Source organism: Podarcis vaucheri (genome assembly GCF_965113315.1).
Source record: "Podarcis vaucheri genome assembly, chromosome: 3".
Taxonomy (NCBI): domain Eukaryota; kingdom Metazoa; phylum Chordata; class Lepidosauria; order Squamata; family Lacertidae; genus Podarcis; species Podarcis vaucheri.
In genome coordinates, this window is record NC_138761.1 from 90987968 (window position 1) to 91008002 (window position 20035).

Sequence of the window (20035 nt, forward strand, 5' to 3'; positions counted from 1 at the left end):
AATCTTCCATTCTTGGGCAGGGTGATTGAGCGGGTGGTTGCTGAACAACTCCAAGCACGCCTGGAGGATGCGGGCCATTTGAATCTCTTCCAGTCGGGATTCAGCCCTCATCATGGGACTGAAACTGCCTTGGTCACACTGGTCAATGATCTCCGGCAGGCTAGGGACAAAGGTAAGAGCTGTTTCCCAGTTCCGTTGGATTTCTCAGCAGCCTTTGATACCATCGACCATGATATCCTTCTGGACTGTCTAGAGAAGCTGGGAGCTGGGGGCACTGTTATACAGTGGTTCCACTCCTTCCTCCTGGGCCGTGTCCAGAAAGTGGTATGGGGGGATGAGTGTTCGGACCCTTGGGCTCTCACTTGTGGGGTACCTCAGGGTTCCGTCCTTTCCCCCATGCTTTTCAACATCTACATGAAGCCGCTGGGAGAGATCATCAGGGGGTTTGGACTGGATGTCCATCAGTATGCGGATGATACCCAGCTTTACTTCTCTTTCAAATTGGAACCAGTGAAGGCATTGAAGGTCCTGTGTGAGTGTCTGGAGGCAGTTGGAGGATGGATGGCGGATAACAGATTGAGGTTGAATCCTGACAAGACAGAAGTACTTTTTTGGGGGTATAGGGGGCGGGCAGGTGTGGAGGATTCCCTGGTCCTGAATGGGGTAACTGTGCCCCTGAAGGACCAGGTGCGCAGCCTGGGAGTCATTTGGGACTCACAGCTGTCCATGGAGGCGCAGGTCAATTCTGTGTCCAGGGCAGCTGTCTACCAGCTCCATCTGGTACGCAGGCTGAGACCCTACCTGCCTGTGGACTGTCTTTCAAAAGTGGTGCATGCTCTGGTTATCTCCCGCTTGGACTACTGCAATGTGCTCTGCGTGGGGCTACCTTTGAAGGTGACCCGGAAACTACAGCTAATCCAGAATGCGGCAGCTAGATTGGTGACTGGGAGCGGCTGCCAAGACCACATAACACTGGTCTTGAAAGACCCACATTGGCTCCCAATACATTTCTGAGCACAATTCATAGTGTTGGTGCTGACCTTTAAAGCCCTAAAGGGCCTCAGCCCAGTACACCTGAAGGAGCGTCTCCACCCCCATTGTTCAGCCCAAACACTGAGGTCCAACACCGAGGGCCTTCTGGTGGTTCCCTCACTGCAAGAAGCAAAGTTACAGGGAACCAGGCAGAGGGCCTTCTCGGTAGTGGCGCCCGCCCTGTGGAACGCCCTCCCATCAGATGTCAAGGAAACAAACAACTATCTGACTTTTAGAAGACATCTAGAGGCATCTGTTTAGGGACGTTTTTAATGACTGATGTGTTAATGTATTTTAACATTTAATGTATTTTTAACATTTTGTTCGAAGCTGGAGAAATCCAGCCAGTTGGGCGGTGTATAAATACTATTATTATTATCATTATTATTATTATGAATGCATCTGTATTTGCATCAGCCATCGGCCATAGCAATAAAAAAACTATACAATATACAAAGAATAGAAATAAAAAGTGAATTATATAAAATACATTTTAGGGTTTTGAATCAGTAGTCAAATAGTGGATCTTATTCTGATTGCCCCAGCTAAAAACCTCGCAACCTTTGCTGTCACCTATTCTTATTGATCTGTCAAGAGAAAGGACACTGTGGCAGTGGTTGGGCGACCCGGAATGGACAATAAAAGAGGGGTGGGTGCCCATGTCAGGATACTCATGAGGAAGAATAGAAGTAGGATAGGACCTTTAACCATGAGAGCCAGCATTCTATGAGCAAAAACCATTTGTCTTTTCTTCTTTTTCGGAGGGAGGGGAATTTTATCATGGGAGTCCCCATTTGCATCACAAAGCGATGCAGTTCAAGCACAGGTTTATCACCTCATTTGCCGTCAACCTGAAGTAGTCCTCCGTTTAGCCAAATAACCACAAGACCATAGGCCATGGGTAGGCAAACTAAGACCCAGGGGCCTGATCCGGCCCAATCGCCTACTAAATCCGGCCAGCGGACTGTCCAGGAATCAGCGTGTTTTTACATGAGTAGAATGTGTGTTTTTATTTAAAATGCATCCCTAGGTTATTTGTGGGGCATAGGAATTCATTCATCCCCCCCCATATAGTCTGCCCCCCCCACAAGGTCTGAGGGACAGTGGACCGGCCCCCTGCTAAAAATGTTGGCTGACCCCTGCCATAGCCACCAAGTATAAGGGGCCCAGGTCCCTTTGCTCCCTTCCAGTGTTGAGAACAATCTGTTGTGGAGGAAGCTGAGAGTGGGACTGAGAGCAGAAGGGAAGGAGGTGGGAAGCAACTCTGGGCCAGTGACAGCAAGAGCTGGAGGAAGAGGCCAAATGCAGTCAGTACAGCTTCACAGTGGCTGGCAGCTCCTCCTCCTCATGCTGCAGAGGGGAAGGAGGGTGGAAGCAGTCCCCAGCCGGTGGAGGCGAGAGGAGGTGGTGGCAGCCAAACGCCAGAGAAGAGGAGCCACCAGCTATTGAAGCCACGCCCCCTGGCTCCTCCTGCCGTCATGCGCACGTCATGGCATGTGTCATCGGCCCCCTCAATCTTCTGCTCATGTTGGCACCTCTACACAAGACCAATTTTCTGTGCCCAAGGGGTTTGTGGCAGAGGAGCCCTCTGAAGCCTCGACTCTCAGGGCTACCTCCATCCCTCACATCAATGCATTCCACAGCAAGATCTCAGGAGGGCTTGAAAGCCTGTTCACAAGAAGCTTCCCGATGCTGCTGAAAACAGCAAGGCCACAGACAAAGTGGGCAAGGCCATCACCCACAGTCCTGCACATCAAACACAATTACATCTTAATCACACTTGAAAAGGGCTTATGCTGAATGGCAACCCTCTTTTACAACTGAAGGGAATTTGTAAATTTGTAATACGGCTTGTGAGGGGCGGGGTCTGGGTTTCAAAGGGAAAAAGACAAAATATCCTACTGGCCGAGAGCTTGGGAGTCTCTAAAACTGTTCATTGGATGGCCACCATTTTTATTTTTATTTGGAGCAGCACACCAAACATCTACACAATTCTACCTCCACTGTTGGAGACAGTGTGTCTCTGAATACCTGTTGCTGAGAATTACTAGTGAGGAGAGCACTGCTGCACCCATGTCCTGCTTGCAGGCTTCTCACAGGCATCTGGTCCCCCCCCCATAACAACTGTTGAGTGGATGGGACAGTGCGATAGGAACATTAGAAATCTGGACAGAAGTGTTATGTACTGAAGTTCTCACCCTGGACCAGCAGGGGGATACTGTAGATAGTTATGCAAATGAAGGATAGAAAGTGACGTTCAGTGATTGGATAGTTTGTATGCAAATGAAGGATCGAAAGTGACGTTCAGTGATTGGATAGTTTTAGAAAGTTGCTACAGTTACATTGTTCTGGAGCTCTATATAAGCAGGCTGACTGAGCTCTTCAGTTCAGTTCTGTTGTGGCCTCTGAATAAAGAAGAGCTGTTTGAAGTATCGCTGTGTCGTCTGATATGTTCACCCACAACTTAACAAGAAGCACTGCCACAAGAATCCCTAAAGCTAATGCTTTAAATACCATGTCTGAATGCAGCCTAATATACTGCTACGTCATTCACAGAGTGGGGTGGGGGGGGCAGCCTATTTCACTGGAGAAGAAAATACAGAATTAGAATAAACCCTACAACAGAATAACACAAACACTGTCTCCACAGGGAAAGCAAACAGCAAGAACACTACTAGGACTCTTTGGTCCCACAGGCCTGTGTTGCCATAGCAACACCCAAACACAACACACCAACCTTGATATCCTGGGAAGCACATGATGCAGCAACTAGTAAAAGAGGAATGAGTAAGGACATAGCCCCTTAGCACTGGCATAACACTGCATGCCTTTTCATATGAAAAATCTAAAGGAGGAAAGTGTTTTGACCTACGCAAAGTACAGATAGCAAAGAGGCAGGAGATGCGCAACAACAAATACAGTATGGCACTGGCAGGCAAATCCAAGTAAACATAGAAGCCCAGACCCCCGTTTCCTTAGTTGGGCACAAGAGGTGATATGGAACACAGAACATTCTTCATCCCCATTTGCAGGAAAGCTATTTATACCCCGGCTTAATTTATAGGGGAAAGAGGCATCTCCCAGGAGCGACCTGTTTATTAAGTATTTTCTTACACCATGATTAGGCCTCTTACCATTGATCATGTTCCTGATCATGTCGAACAGATTGGAATGTATGATCTATAAACAGTGGGCATTGCTTACAAACAAAATCAGGATGAATGCTCAAAAAGAACAGGCTGTCTGAAAATGACCTAAGGCCTGTTTGTGCAGGCCAGGCTCAAAAGTATTTGGAAGTGTACATCTTTATGTACATCTGAATCCTGCAGCATTCACACATGTGCTGAAGGAATGGGTTTCCAAAATCTAAAATCTGATTGCGCAGGCAGTCTGAAATGGGCCCCAAAATCCTCATTTTTCCTTCTCCAAGGGTGCATTAGCTAAAACCCATTAACTTGAGCACTTGAGCAAATGCATAACAAGAGCACAACTGTATAAACAAAGCTCTCTCCTTTATCAGTTTGTGACGCCTAATGAATGGCCTTGTCAGTTCCAAAGTGGAGAGACCAGGGATGACACATCTGGGTATCATATTCCTTATCTTGTAAGGGTAAGAAGGTCACCAACTCTAAGAGTACTCCTGGCGCCATTCCCGGGGGGCTGACAAGGTCTGTGCATCAGTGTAGTCAGGGGGTAAGATAAGACCCAGATGTGTCATCCCTGCGCAGTCAGATTTTAGATTTTGGAAACCCATTCCTTCAGTGCAAGCGTGCGTGCACACATGCACACACAGTGCAGCGCAAGTACTACAAATAACCTGAACCCTCACATGTACCTCACCTTTGTCTGACTATTCTGAGGCCCTAGAACTATAGAAGGAGAAGTTGCCAGGCAGATGCTTCCTTCTCATAAGCAGAGGCTACCGTAGGATTTGTGTTGCAATGCAGGTAGAAGTGAAACAGGCTTCAGACGGAATAATAATCTTGGCCTCCTCAGGCCTGGTGATGATACTGCTGACAGCTGGAGGAGGAGAAGCAGAAACAGATTAAGAGGTTAGTGTTGTAGGTGAAGCTATTTGAGGTTATAAAATCAGCAGGAGGACTGCAGTGCACAAGTAGGAGCCAGGATGATGTCTGGTATTGCACAGCACACCTGGAGACAAGCAGGAACTTTGTAAGTTCTTTGTAACCAAAAGTCTGACTGCTCAAGGTATATGTACACATCACACATTAAACCACATTTAAAACACTTTCCCCTACTTTAACCCCTACTAAACTACAATTCCCATCAACCTTAACAAACTACAGTTCCTGGGATTCTTAGGAGTGGGGAAAATGTGTTTTAAATGTATAGTGTGCATAAAGTAAAGGTAAAGGTACCCCTGCCCATACGGGCCAGTCTTGACAGACTCTGGGGTTGTGTGCCCATCTCACTCAAGAGGCCGGGGGGCCAGCGCTGTCCGGAGACACTTCCGGGTCACGTGGCCAGCGTGACAAAGCTGCATCTGGCGAGCAAGCGCAGCACACGGAAATGCCGTTTACCTTCCCGCCAGTAAGCGGTCCCTATTTATCTACTTGCACCCGGGGGTGCTTTCGAACTGCTAGGTTGGCAGGCGCTGGGACCGAGCAGTGGGAGCGCACCCCGCCGCGGGGATTCGAACCGCCGACCTTTTGATCGGCAAGCCCTAGGCTTTTACCCACAGCGCCACCCTCTGGGCTCCTTTGAACAAGAGAAACCAAGAGCATTTATTTTTGCACATTCCTGACATGCATGACAATTTCTCTGTTGCCACACCCTGCCGCTCCTTAATCCCAGTTTCAATGGCTGTGTTTTGGAATGGTGCTTTCGATGTTTGTTTCCCCGTCACCTTGCTTATAAAAGACAATGGAAAGATAACCAGTAAAGGCCAGCATGATACTATACTTTATGGGGATGGCAGGAGAGGTGGTGGACATAGGAACAAAGCCCTAAAGAGTTTCTAATGTTCAGCTGCAGAACTGAAAAGAAATTTCCATTGCTAGAGATGGATGCAAGAATGCATTTTTGATTACACAGTAACTAGTTATCAATTAATTTATTAGTTATTTTGCATTTATTTACTGCATTTATATCCTACCTTGTTCTCCAAGGAGCTCAAAGTAGCATGTAGAAGAAGAGTTTGGATTTGATATCCCGCTTTATCACTACCCGAAGGAGTTTAAAAACGGCTAACATTCTCCTTTCCTTCCTCCCCCACAACAAACACTCTGTGAGGTGAGTGGGGCTGAGAGACTTCCAAGAAGTGTGACTGGCCCAAGGTCACCCAGCAGCTGCATGTGGAAGAGCGGAGACGCGAACCCGGTTCACCAGATTACGAGTCTACCGCTCTTAACCACTACACCACACTGGCTCTCCCTCTCCTCACTGAATCCCCACAACAACCCTTTGAGGCAGGTTAGGTTGAGAGACAGTGACTGGCCCAAGGGTACACGTGGCAGAGTGGGGATCTGAACTTTGGTCTCCTGTTCCTAGTCTGACACTCTAACCACTGTACCACACTGGCTTCATCAGCCGTATAAGATAGTTCTAGAGGGGATCACACCCATGCCACAGGTAGGAGTGGAGGCCAAGGTCACATCCATGCCATATCTCAGTTTATACCACTTTAACAGCTGCAGTGAATCCTGGGAACCACAGTTTTTTTGAATGGAAGGGTAGCTCCCCTAGATCAGCACCCTTAACAAACTACAGTTCCACTTTCAAAGTGGAATAAGTGCGCTTTAAATGCATGCCGTGGATATGACATTTAAGTCAAAGATAGTGTGGATTCCCAAGGGCCACCCACTGTGCTCATGCCTGAGATGAGATTTCCCAGCTCACAGGCTCTAAAAGCCACTGTGCTATGAGGGAAAAAGGGGCTAGACAGCAGGCACGATAAGATCACCCCCCCCCACCCGGTAGGCCTTGCGTTGAATTTGCATCACATATCCTGCAGTGTATGCAGTGCTCTATGGTGTAGTTATTGCTAATCATATCCCAAGGCAGTAGGAGTTGTGTGAAATTAGGCTTCAGCTTTTGAATAATTAGCTTCTTGTGGATAGTGGTCATGAATCGTATTATTTCAAATTAGAACAGGCTTGAGAAAGGTGTGGGGGGGTAGAGGGTTGTGTGGTTTTCTTTCTCTCTTTAAACTACTGCTGGAGGGAGACTCTGGCCTGCTTCAGACATAATGATAAATCATAATGCTCTTCCATTAGGAAGAGTGAGACTCCTGCCTCGTGTGGCAATGCTGGGGGTAGGAAGCAGTGGTGAGATGTCAGGATGACAGAACTGGCCATGCCATGTGGTTTGCCTTTCCTGCATGCCTTACCTAACTTGCTGTCTCCAGAGAATGCCCTTTGCCAGTATGGAAGTAAGATTCATTTGTCAGCCTAGTAAGCTTCTGTACATGGAATGGGAGAGGAACACCATATTGTTCCGTTGCCTTAGGAAGCCAGAGGCCTTAGGTTGGCCCTGACCATTGTTGAACATTGCAAGGAGAAGCCATGGCAAGCCTTTGCACATGAAGGGAGGTAACTGGAAGCTTTCACTTTCAGATTTGACAAACCAACATTACTTGTTAACATCAAATGGTGGCATTTGATGGCATACTAACACATCTAACATTGTGTATGCCATCATATGCCAACAGTGTCCTTCAGCTCTCTATATTGGACAAACAGGCCAAACCTTACGCCAAAGAATAAATGGACATAAATCTGACATCAAGAATCACAAAACAGAGAAACCAGTAGGAGAACACTTCAATCTCCCAGGACATTCTATACAAGATCTCAAAGTAGCTGTTTTACTACAAAGGAATTTCAGAAATAGACTGGAAAGAGAAGCTGCTGAATTGCAACTCATTACCAAACTTAAAACCATGGAGAGATCTGGTCTGAACAGAGACATTGGATTCTTATCTCATTATACATGACTAAGCCATTTTTCACCTTCTCACCCCTTGCCTTTTCCTGTAAGACCTATTGCAGTCGTTAAGAGTCGTCAACAGGCTCATCTCAGCTATCTGCCAATCTCCCATTCCCACCACCTTTCTGAGTAATACCCCTCCCCACCTTCTCACTATATAGAAGGATCTGGCAACTTCTGTTTCAGTGTATCTGAAGAAGTGTGCATGCACACGAAAGCTCATACCAATAACTAACTTAGTTGGTCTTTAAGGTGCTACTGGAAGGAACTAATGAACCCTGTCAGCAGAAGCCCTCTCTTCCCTCCATATCCCCCAAAGAACCCCCAGAAAAGTGCATGGGCGAAAGAGAGGAGGATTGTACTATTTTATGTGCTTGCGCAGATGGAACATGTGTAATGGTGTGACACTGAGTTCCACCATGTGCGTAAAGCGAGCTCTTAAAATCAGCTGTATGTTCAAAGTGGGCCTCCATCTACGCTCTTCTGTGTTAATTCTGGGAACATGATGTACTGGCCTCCTTTCTTTCTCTGCACCTGGAAGCTGTTGAAATACTCTGCAGTTGGTTATCTGGTTATTGTTGTCTTGTTATCAGCCTCAAATGGCGAGGGCTCAGTTCAGCTTTAAAATTTATGCCACAGTTCAGCTTTAGAAGTTTACCATATAATTGACAAAAACATTAAAGCACAAGCCTTGACATTTTAGCCTAAATTTTCATTGCACTAAACACACATTTTGCATATCTCTAAATCAAGCAATAAAGATGAAGAGTCTCCGTGAATGCGATGCACCTTTTATTTATTCAATCAGAATTGTATTATCTGCTTGTGATTCAGTTCATTATCTTTTTCAAAACGTGGGGGTGGGGATGTGTATTTTGTATGCTTGCAAATGCCAAGAGGCAATAAGGGGTAGAGTTTGGCACCAGCCCTCACACATTCCATATCTTCATTTGCTTCTAAAGGACAATAGCTGCTGCAAGAGAACCTTATCTCATTGATTGGCTCCATCTCCCACAGTTTTTGCTGCATAGAGAAAATTCAAGACTCCTATTGATTTGTGTTTATGCCAAAAGCAGAATAATCTGGAGAGGGCTGGAGAAGAGACATGGGTCTCAGGACATGACTTCTCAGGGCATGGTCCTTTCAATTCTGGGAAGTGACATTGATGGACGGTATGGTTGCCAGTGGGCTAAGAACAGTAGCATGTCCAACTCCCTAAATGTTTTGGGAGGAGGTTCACCAGCCCCCAGAAATTGTGTGTTTAAGATGGTGAAATTTGACCTTGTTGATATATATAAAAGGCAGTGTGAAAACAACTTGCAACATATTACTTGGTCGACGCGCCTGATTTGTGTAGCTCACACTTGTGCACTAAGCAACAAGTTTCTTAAGCTTGTCCTGAGTGTGCCATTGTTGCACATGCTGCTATATATGAAACAACACAGTCCCTCCATAGCTACTTGCGCAGATTCTTTTGAGCAGAGTTAAACAAGACAATAAAAAGCCAAAAGTAGGAAGTGACAGTGGCAATGCCAGTGGGGGATTGCTATCTAACATGCTCCCTTGCGCAAGTCTGCTGGGCCACTTGTGGGTGAACTAGACATTATAAGAAGCACAGGGCCTGCTGTTGCTCCATCTCTCTTTACACACTCTGACTGACTTTAGGTTCTCAGGAATAGCTCTGCAGCAAGCATTCAGGGCAAAGCCTTGGAATGTGGAGTAAGGCCAGGTAGAACCTATTATGGCTTAAACAAGTTTAGCTTGTAGTGAGAGAACCTGACTGAAACCCAGATTGGAACTACTCCAAGTTAGGGGTGGGTAAATCAGTCTTTCCCTGGTTCATGTCATCTTTGTATGGGTTCACCCATAAGTCTATTCCATCCCATTTCTATGTTAAGCTGCATTTTAAAAGAATCCACATGAAATTTTGCATTTCAATACTGTATGGTTTCAATACAAACATGGTTTCTCTTAAAATACGCATTTTTGAACATATTTTGAACATCTCTTAAAAATCAAGAATGGCACTGGCACAAATGGGAAATGCGAAAAAGCCGCCAAAATCTAATAGCTTAATCCTATACACTTCTACTCAGAAGTGAGTCCCTTTGCATTTAATGGAGCTTATTCTTAGGTTAGTAGGCATGAGATTTCAGCCTAACATTTCAGCCTTAAATTGGTGTCCCCCCCACACACATTATGTTTTTATTGTAATTTTACTGGTGTTAGCTGCCCTGAGGAGGAGGTCGGGGTATAAATAAAATTATTATTATTATTATTATTATTATTATTATTATTATTATTATTATTATTATTATTACAGTGTAATCTGTGTATGTATACCCAGAAATAAGTTCCACAAAGTTCAGTGGAACTTATTCCCAAGTAAGTGTGTCTAGGATTATAGCCTAAATTCCTATACGTCCATGAGGTGCAGATCAGAACTGTTCATACAGGATTTTGCAAATACCAAATTCCTTAAGCATCCCCTGCTCCAGATTCTGATATGCCAGAACTACTAGAAGAACATGAAGTGAACTTCTGAACATGACAGTGTTCTTTATCACACTGTGTGTTTCTTTACCCATGTTCCTTGCCAGCCAATGATGTTGAGGCAGGGACAGGACATTGCACAGCACAAATCATGTATTGTTTGAATTAGATACTACAAGGGGTGCAAATAAGTGGCAGCCCTGTGTCTCCTAAAACATCTAGACTGGTCCCTCCTGTACTTTACTAGGGTACTCAGCTGTGAAAATCAAAACGGTTGCATAGTTTTGTTTTTAATATCAAAAGCCCCCCACTTCACACCTCCACTACTCCTGCCAGTTCAGGAAGGAAACAAACCATAGGCTGGCTTCATGTTACCGTATGTGCAAACTAGGACTCGTGGTTTGTTTGTTTCCAAACAAAACTGTGTTCTTAACTTACCTCTCATGATTTGGTTTTGGGGGGAAAGCACCTGTGCAGGTTTGCATGTAATGCTAATTCTTTCTCTGGTTTGTTTCCTGAGTGGAAGAGTTAAGTAAACCCAAGTTGATTTTTAACTATGGTTAGTGAGCTATGTGAACAGGGCCAATGTTAACCGAGTTTTCATACATGAAGCTTAAAATTACCAGTTAAGCTTCTTGCAGCGCTAACAACCAGTTGTTATTTATGAGCAAGGGAGGCATTTGTAATCAAAATAAGCATTCTAACCAAGGTAGGTTTCACATTTGCAATACAAAGCCCCTTCCTTGAATGAAGTGCCACCAGTTCATGAAATTGTTAACCTAGATGTTTGCTTTTGAAAACCACTAGGTAAGAATGGTATTTTTTACTTCCCTCCCCGCTTTCTCCTTCAGGAAGTAAGCAGAAGTAACTTTCTATTTTATCAGTTTTCCATTACACATGTTAAATTCATTTGCTCCCTCCCCTTCTTCACAGTTTTGTGAAAAGTCTCCCTTTCACGGTTCCCCCATGTCTCCATCTGATAACAGCAGGAGAAAATATCTGCCTCAGCAGATGACAGGTCTGACTCAATGTCCCCATTATATTATGCCTCCATGACACCATTGCCAAATATAACTGCCCCCCGGTTATTTTCAATCGTCTGCTTATATGAAATGATGTTGTTTCACCCACCACCCACATATTGTATACAAGCCCTAGAGAGCAGATAATACTGTAATAGATGGACCAAGAACTTAGCTTAGCAACTTCATGTGTTCATGGGAAAGGACAGCTTGAGAGGCAATTCTACAGGTAATGGGAGACTTTCACAAACTTCTGCCAGTGGGGAATCCAAGGTGGTCTAGACAATCAGTTTATCTTAGACAAGTTACTGGCTTCTTTGTCCAAGGGCAAACCTGCTCTAGCTGCTTTTCCTAATAATCAGTACGAAGTAAAATGTCACATACTTTAGTAAATAATACAAAATAAATATGAGTACTGCAGGAGCATCATACAATAGAAACATTATGTAAAGTACTTGACCATGATAAGTAAATATGCTTATAGAAAATACTGTCAGGAGTGCATGCAGGAGCCAGGCCCTGTGACCGGTAGGGCTTCGCAGGACTGGGGCTTTCCTATGATTGTTCTGAAGAGGCAAGGTGAGGCTGCACAGGTGAGGCCGATTGGTAACGCACAGCACCTGGTGGCAGGAGCCAGGAAGGGATGTAAGGTCAGCATTTCCCTTTGGCTCTTTGCCACAGCAACACGCTTCCTGCCTTTGGATTTTTGACTCCTTGCTTTCTGATCCTCGGACCCTTGGCTTCTTGACTCCTGGCTCTCTGACCCTCAGACCCTTGGCTTCCTGACTCCCATTCCTGCTCCCACCCCACCATCTTGCCCCCGGTCCCGACGTCCTCAGCCGGGACTTCGACCGCCCAAAAACCGGATGGTGACAAATGCACACATAGAGCAAGTAACAAAAGAGAAGCACAAATAAAGGTTGCTCAATATTTTAACGAATGGCATTTGAACAATTTGAATGGAACAAGACAAAGGCCTGATTTGTACAAAAAAATATATTAAAAAAACCCAAAGGGTAGATGCCACAGTACTACAGGCCCAATTCCTGCTTTGTGTGGGATGGACCTGGCATCTTCAGGACACCCTCACCTGCAGAGCTTAGTGATCCGTTGGATATGTAAAGGATGATATGATCTTTCAGGTACCCTGGTTCCAAGTTGTATAGGGTTTTATACAACCAGAACCTTGAGCTTAGTTCTGTAGCTTATTGGCTTTAGTATACCACCTAGAGAAGTTATGAAGTTACAGATATAAATAATGTAAGGATAGTTGAGGTTTTAAAACTTAATTTAACTAAAGTAAATTTGACATGACTAAACATTTCCCTTCAGCTAAGTACCCTCAGTTTCTGCCACAAGCACATCCAGTTCTTTTGACAAATACTTTAGTTGTAAAACTGTGCTTAGGCAATCAAAATATCTGAGGACTAACAAACTTGTTTTGACAATGTCTTTGCCTCTGCCCCCCTTGCCTTTTGGTGTAAGGGGTTACTGGGGCAAGACTTCTCTGTGGTGGTTAATCACAACAGATATTGTTAACAGACCACTGGCTGTCCTTTCATTGATCTTTAGCTATAATTAGCAACATGAGTCATATGGAAACTTTTGGCTGCCTTCCTCAAACTATTTATTTCAGTCGTCCTATTGATTTTAATGACGGCTCTGTGGGATTTCACAACTCAACAAGGCTCCTGAACCCTCTATGCAATCTGAACCAAAGCCACCTGAGAATGGAAGTGACTGGCAACTTACTCTCCCTCTCAGTTGATGTTTAACTCAACCAAGGACCATGCTTCTTCCATGCTCCAGCACTGCAGTCAGTTGATATCTTAACACAGAACCTTGACATTTTGCAGAAAGTCTTAGAGAACAAGGATGTGACAAGGCTGAAGGACACTCATGTAGAGACTGACATGCATACATATAAAAACTATTTAACATGTGTGGTTTTTGTTTTTTTTAAAAAAAAACAGGCACCTTGTTACACTCCTGCTGTGCTTTGGATCCCTCACCCACTGATATCTCCTTTCTGGTCCTCTGCTACCTGAAACTTTGGCAAAACATGGAAGCTGGGGAAAAGGGGAAGTATTTGGGATTATGGCTGACAACTAAGAACCTCAATCTATTCCAATATAATTATGTTCAAGCATGGAAAGAAGTTAAAAAGGACTTGGAAATATGGAGGGAAATGACACTGTCCATGTTGGGAAGGATTTTTGCCATAAATATGAATGTTTTACCTAAGATGTTGTTTTTATTTCAAACAGCTCCACTAATTAACAATACAGGCTGCTTTAAAGAATGGCAGAAAGATATGTCTAGGTTTATCTGGCAAGGGAAGAAACCCAGAATAAAATATAAAATATTAATAGATGCTAATGAGAAAGGGGGCTTCACATGGCCAGATTTCCATTTATATTATGAACCAGCATGTTTATGTTGGTTAAAAGAGTGGATAAGGTTGGAAAACACTCAGTTACTAGATTTGGAAGGCACACTCTAGGAGGCTAAGGCAGGCAAGAACCCGCAGCCCAGGTGGGGCTCGCTACCTCGGGGAGGAGGTGAGGGTCACATGCCTCGTCAAGCCCAGATGTTGCAATCAACATGCAAGGCATAAGGGGAAGCAAATTTGGATAGGCCATTTGGCCAGGCGTCAATTACTCAGTTTGGGTGGCAGCACAGAAAGCTGGGTTTGCGTCACAAAATGGCACAAAACCAACACACCACTTTGGCACTGGTTTGGAGCCAATTGGGCAAGGTTGGATTTTTTGGCATTAAGTTGTGATCCAGATTTGCCCTGCCAGTTACTTGGTTTGAGGGGTGGCAGGGCAGCACAAAATGTGGAGTTCACAGTGCAAAATGGCACAAAACTAGCCCAAAACTTTGGCATCAGTTTGGTGGTATCCGGAATTTCGGGGGCACATGTTAATGAAGCTCAAACCCCAGCTGAAATGTATGAGAACTATGCAAAGTGCTGTAGCAATATTGCTTATGCAGCTTATGACAAAAGAGTTGACTAATAGCTCTTTCCACATGAATCTTACCTTTTACTGGTAGCTTTCCATTTCAAACTCTCTCATCCCCAGTAACAGGCAAAGAGGTAAAGCGGCATTCCATCTACCCTGAGAGAACTGTAAAATAATGACTCTTTTAATTTTACTCTACAATCATTAAGACAGCATTCCTATACACACTTATCTAGATGTCCCATTAAACCTAGGGGAACTTACTTCTGAATAGACATGTTTAAGGTTGTGCAGCATAAAAAATATTTATCTATATTTTAGAAGATTGATGATGCTGTTTAATAACATTAAAAATTCATCAGAAAATGGCAATAAAATCACCACACTTTAAAAACATGTACACATTATAAAAATAAACAAAATATAGAAAAAAAATCAACCGTTTTCAAAACAAAGGATTATGTGTTTGAGTAGACTTTTCTAAAAAAAAAAAAAGTTTTTAGTAGGCATTAAAAGCAGTAAAATGAAGCCATTTGCCTAATCTAAACAGGCAAGAATAGGGGCTGCCACACTAAAGGATCCTCCCAAGTGCAAAATGAACATGATGTGTCACTTGCAAAAGTGCCAGTTCTTCAGACTGAAGCTTGTGGAAGCAATTCCTTTGGAGTAAGGTGAAGGTAGAAGTAAAGGACCCCTGGACTGTTAAGTCCAGTCAAAGGTGGCTGTGGGGTGCGGCGCTCATCTCACTTTTCAGACCACTTGCGTTGGTAGTGTGCATTTAGGGGCAAGAGAGAAACACAGGAAGAGATGCCCTGTTGAATTGTGTGAAGCGGTGCATATTCCCTCTTAAGCTATTTCTTCACTTGCGTGTTGCTGTGCCCATCTATGTTGGTATGACAATGCAGGAATGAGTGGGAGGGATTGTGGTTGTCTGTGAATTTGTGAATGTTAATGAGAATAAAGGATTACAATGAAAATGGTTCACTTTTTTTTTAAAGGTAGACAACACCACTGTTAATATTAACTTTCTCTAGGGGAAAAATCATAATCTTCATATTATATTATAAATTTAATAATTTAGCAAAAAGATTTTATTGTTGTGACAAATAATCACACCGATAACAGCATGGGTATCTATTCTGTAAGAACTGTAATTATTATTGTTGTAATTATTATACAGTGGTGCCTCGCAAGACGAAATTAATTCGTTCCGTGAATTTTTTCGTCTAGCGAATTTTTCGTCTTGCGAAGCACGGTTTCCCATAGGAATGCATTGAAAATCAATTAATGCATTTCTATGGTCAAAAAAAGTCCAAACAAAGCCAAATTTGGTACAACAAGAGTTTATTAAGTGCTCTTTAAAGTCACACATACTGTAAAGAGCATTTCAAAATTCAAACCCAGAATTGTTTTTAAAAAAACAGCAGAGTGGCCCAATGGTCACAGAAAATCATAAAAATGCAGAAAAAAACCACAAGCTTCCAGATTCTTGCAACCCCCTCCCCAACTGTTCCCCCAGCCACCCAGCACACAGAAATTCAAATCCAGAATTTTTTTTAAAAAAACAGCAGAGTGGCCCAATGGTCACAGAAAATCATAAAAATGCAGGAAAAAAAACAAGCTTCCAGATTCTTGCAAACCCCTTCCCAACACCAAGTCCTTGAATTCCAAACACCCCAACCCAAAATCCAACCCCCCCAAAAAAAGTTTTAAAAGCTTAACTTACCAAATGGCTGCAAAAGAAGTTTTGGAAAAGCTTCAAAAATCACCAAAGTCTTTAAAAACCTCAAAAAAGGCTACTATGTACACTGCGTTCTATGAGTTGCTCCTCGAAGTCAAGTTGCAACTGTATTAACGGTGTTAAGAAAAAGGAAACAAACTTGCAAGACGTTTTCGTCTTGCAAAGCAAGCCCATAGGGAAATTCGTCTTGCGAAGCAGCTCAAAAACGGAAAACCCTTTCGTCTAGCGAGTTTTTCATCTTGCGAGGCATTCGTCTTGCGGGGCACCACTGTAATAGAATATTGGTGGGGGGGGACTTACAGTTGGCTCAAGAGCAGTATACATTTAAAGCACTGTTAAGGCACATCACGGGACATGGGTGACACTGTGGTCTAAACCACAGACCCTAAGGCTTGCCTATCAGAAGGTCGGCGGTTTGAATCCCCGCAGTGGGGTGAGCTCCCACTGCTCGGTCCCAGCTCCTGCCAACCTAGCAGTTTGAAAGTACGTCAAAGTGCAAGTAGATAAATAGGTACTGCTGTGGCGGGAAGGTAAACAGCATTTCCATGTGCTGCTCTGGTTTTGCCAGAAGTGGCTTAGTCATGCTGGCCACATGACCCGGAATAACTGTCTGCGGACACTACCCAGAATTATACAAGGGAAGCCATGTGCTTTAAATATATGGAAGCACCCTCAGTGGTCTATGCCTTTGTTAGAGCAGGCTTTTTCTGAGGCTGTTTATGATGAAACCCATCTGGTCACTTTTAGCTTATAGTTTCAAACTTTTTCCTAAGGAGCTAAGATCCACCTGTGACATTCATTTTAGTCCAGAAGCACATCATTTTATCTTATGGAGCTGCATCAGTTGTCCAGGGGGAAAAAAAGAGTCAAGGTGCAATTATGAGAGGTCACCATGAACCTGATCATTATGTGAATCATAAAAGATTCCTTGCTTTTGCTTTAAAGTGCAAAATCCAAACATTTTGGATGTGAACATTTAAGCTGTGCAAATGGTGCCACCTACTGTATTGCAAAGCACACAACACATTATTATTTTGTACAGGAGAGGGTTCGTTGGTTCAGTTTGTTAGCATGCATTCCGTTGGTATTCCTCAAACCTCATAAATACATACAGTGGTACCTTGGTTTTCGAACATAATCTGTTCCGGAAGATCGTTCGATTTCTGAAACGTTCGAAAACCGAGGATCAAAGGGCTGTTGGCAATTTCAACGGGGGAAAATGAGACATGTGCCTTGGAAGCTGTTCGAGTTCCAAAAAACATTTGAAAACAGAAGCATTCACTTCCAGGTTTTTGGTGTTTGTCTTCCGAAATGTTTGGCAGCTGAGACGTTCGAAAACTGAGGTTCCACTGTACTTTACTGGCAATGAAACCTTGTTTCAGATCAGTCCGCAGTTCGATGCTACCCGCTTCTTTATTGTGCTTTTAACAACAGCTTCATATACAGATGTTATCAGTTAATGGTGCTTTAGCACCACACCTTCAAATGCTTCCCCTGCTGATTCCTTTATATCAAGATTCTTCAAATGCACAGAAGGCTAGACCATGTTGTTCCTCACCACACACCCCTGGCTTGTTGGAAACCCAAATTCTGAGGTGTAAATTCACTTAGAAAGAAGATGCCTGGAGTATGTGAGGGACTGAACTTTGCTGTGGAAAGTTCAACATCCCCCCCCCAATTTTTTTTATTGGTTTTCACAACATTATAAACAAACAAACACATAGAACAAACAAACATGAATCATAGCCTTATTAAAAATTACACTTATTAATATTGTTAAGTGACTTCCTCACTTCCCCTTGGTTGAATTTCATTGCATGTCCTTTTAACGGTTTTCCAAATCACAGTTCTTAAAAAAATTTAACTTAAACATTAACATCCTTAGATCTTCACATTATGAAATTAAACATATTAATTCATCACTTAACTTAAATAAAATCCTAAGCCAATTAAGTATCTGCAAGCTGTTTTCAGTTAATTTAACTTAACATATTTAACTAAGTAATCATTAAATTTGATGCAGTCTTCCTGATACTCCTCCTACAGTATCAGTATCTGGAAAGTTCATCATTAGCTCAGTCACCTCCCCACTGTTCCGTGCCCTGTATTTTCTGGGTAAGGGAAACACCAGTCCTTATAAATCCTTATAGTTAGCAGCAGTGTTCTCTGGGTGCACACACACACACATTTACCATGTTCCTAGTTCAGCCCTTTTACACTAAAGTGGAAAGTGGCACCAATGTTTTTGAATTATCAATTTTTTTACAGTCTGGGGGCTTCCAGATGACGTGTTTATTGAGTACTCATCCTGATTTGTTTTGTAGGGGGTTTAGATGAAGCTAGCTATTTAATGAGCTTTCATTCTGATTGGTTTCCAGGGAGGTTACGTGGCAGTTGCATCAAAACCAATGTCTTGTTACCGCACACTTTCCAATGCTTTCTCCCCTAACCTCACTTTCCTTATTGCTGAAATCCAGGTCTTTAAGGAAGCAGGTTTGTTGCGCAAGACCTCCCAAACAACTATAATTGTGCAACCTTAATTTTCTGGTGTACGACTGAATGTCCCCCCACCCCCACCCAAAGAAGTGACACACTGGAAGCACCCTCAGTGATTTAAAGTTTGCACGGTAAGCAGGAGTGCATTCCATGAAGCCTTTAGCAGGGTCGGGATGCAGTGCCGCAGAAATCTATACTGGTCCACATGCAGGTAGAAGAGGCCAAGGCTGCGCACACATCATAATGTTAAAACACAGCTAGGTTGTTCTTTTTTCTCTCAATTTGGATCAAAACTAGTTGAGGGGAAGAGGGGGAACCCATCAATATGCAGTATTTTATAAGAAATAGCAGATTATAGTGTGGATATGGATTGTGGCAAATGTCATGTGTACATTCCTTTCCCAAACCAGTGGTGGGAGTGCATTGGATGAAGAATAAATGGGAATTTGTACAGAACATGGGGCCTTCTGAGTGCAATGAGTGTTTTCTATGTTTTAATATCCACTTTCTACCAGTGCTTCTGGCTTCCCTGCGATTGCTAAAGGCTCCTGCTGTTGATTTTGGAGCTACCGTCTGCCCCTCTAAAAGGCACCTGAACTGAAAGTTTGAGGATATGCCAATGTAGTTGAATTAATCAGTTTCCATCTTAATATACTGCTTTAGTAATCAAGATCGGCAACATATTTAAATGCAATCAATAATTAGAAGGAACATGATTAAACAACTCAATGTTCTTTCATTTGTTTGACAAACCCAATGTTCATTCTAGCTCCATCCCTAAAATACTCTAGAGAAGTAATCTCTCTCTCCTCCTCTCCCTCCCCCACTCCGCCTCATCTTTTTAAATGCATTCTGAAGTAATGCACAATAATTTAAAAACCTGTAGATTGTAATACAAGAAAGCTGCATTGCCCATAGGTTCTAATGAATTCACCAGCTCATTGAAACAAATGTGTTTAAGCCTGCCTCTGCATGGGACTGTGGCTAGGAATATGAATTTACACTTTTGCAAGCAGCCTGCATATGGACATGAAGGATCTAAACACTGGAATGCATGGTTTTCAGATCCTTGCTTGCAGTGCTGTCAAAGTTGGCAGCACCAACCATTCCTTTGGCTCTGAGTCCCTTTGAACTGATCCATCCATGGGGCCTGCACTCACTGTCTGAACTCCTAATTGGGAGGAATTTACATCAGAAACTGAAAAATAAAAAAAATCCTGTTTCTTGGTATTGGGATAGATTGCAACATATTAAATATATCTGATTCCAACCAATGGAATCTCACACTATCTGCATACATATTTTTATCTACCCTTTCCCAAGACTATAAGGGTTAA

At 43.3% G+C, this 20035-nt stretch overlaps 1 long non-coding RNA gene across 1 annotated transcript in view; it reads right to left on the minus strand.

Moving 5' to 3' along the window:
• Positions 1–4882: 4882 nt before the first annotated feature.
• The window catches only part of LOC309529980, a 98443-nt gene continuing 83290 nt past the window's right edge, over positions 4883–20035 (minus strand). The window contains exons 2-3 of the long non-coding RNA XR_014218578.1: positions 14540–14626; positions 4883–5052 (exon numbers count right to left, since the gene is read on the minus strand). This is a non-coding gene — a long non-coding RNA (uncharacterized lncRNA). The remainder of the gene's footprint in view (positions 5053–14539; positions 14627–20035) is intronic.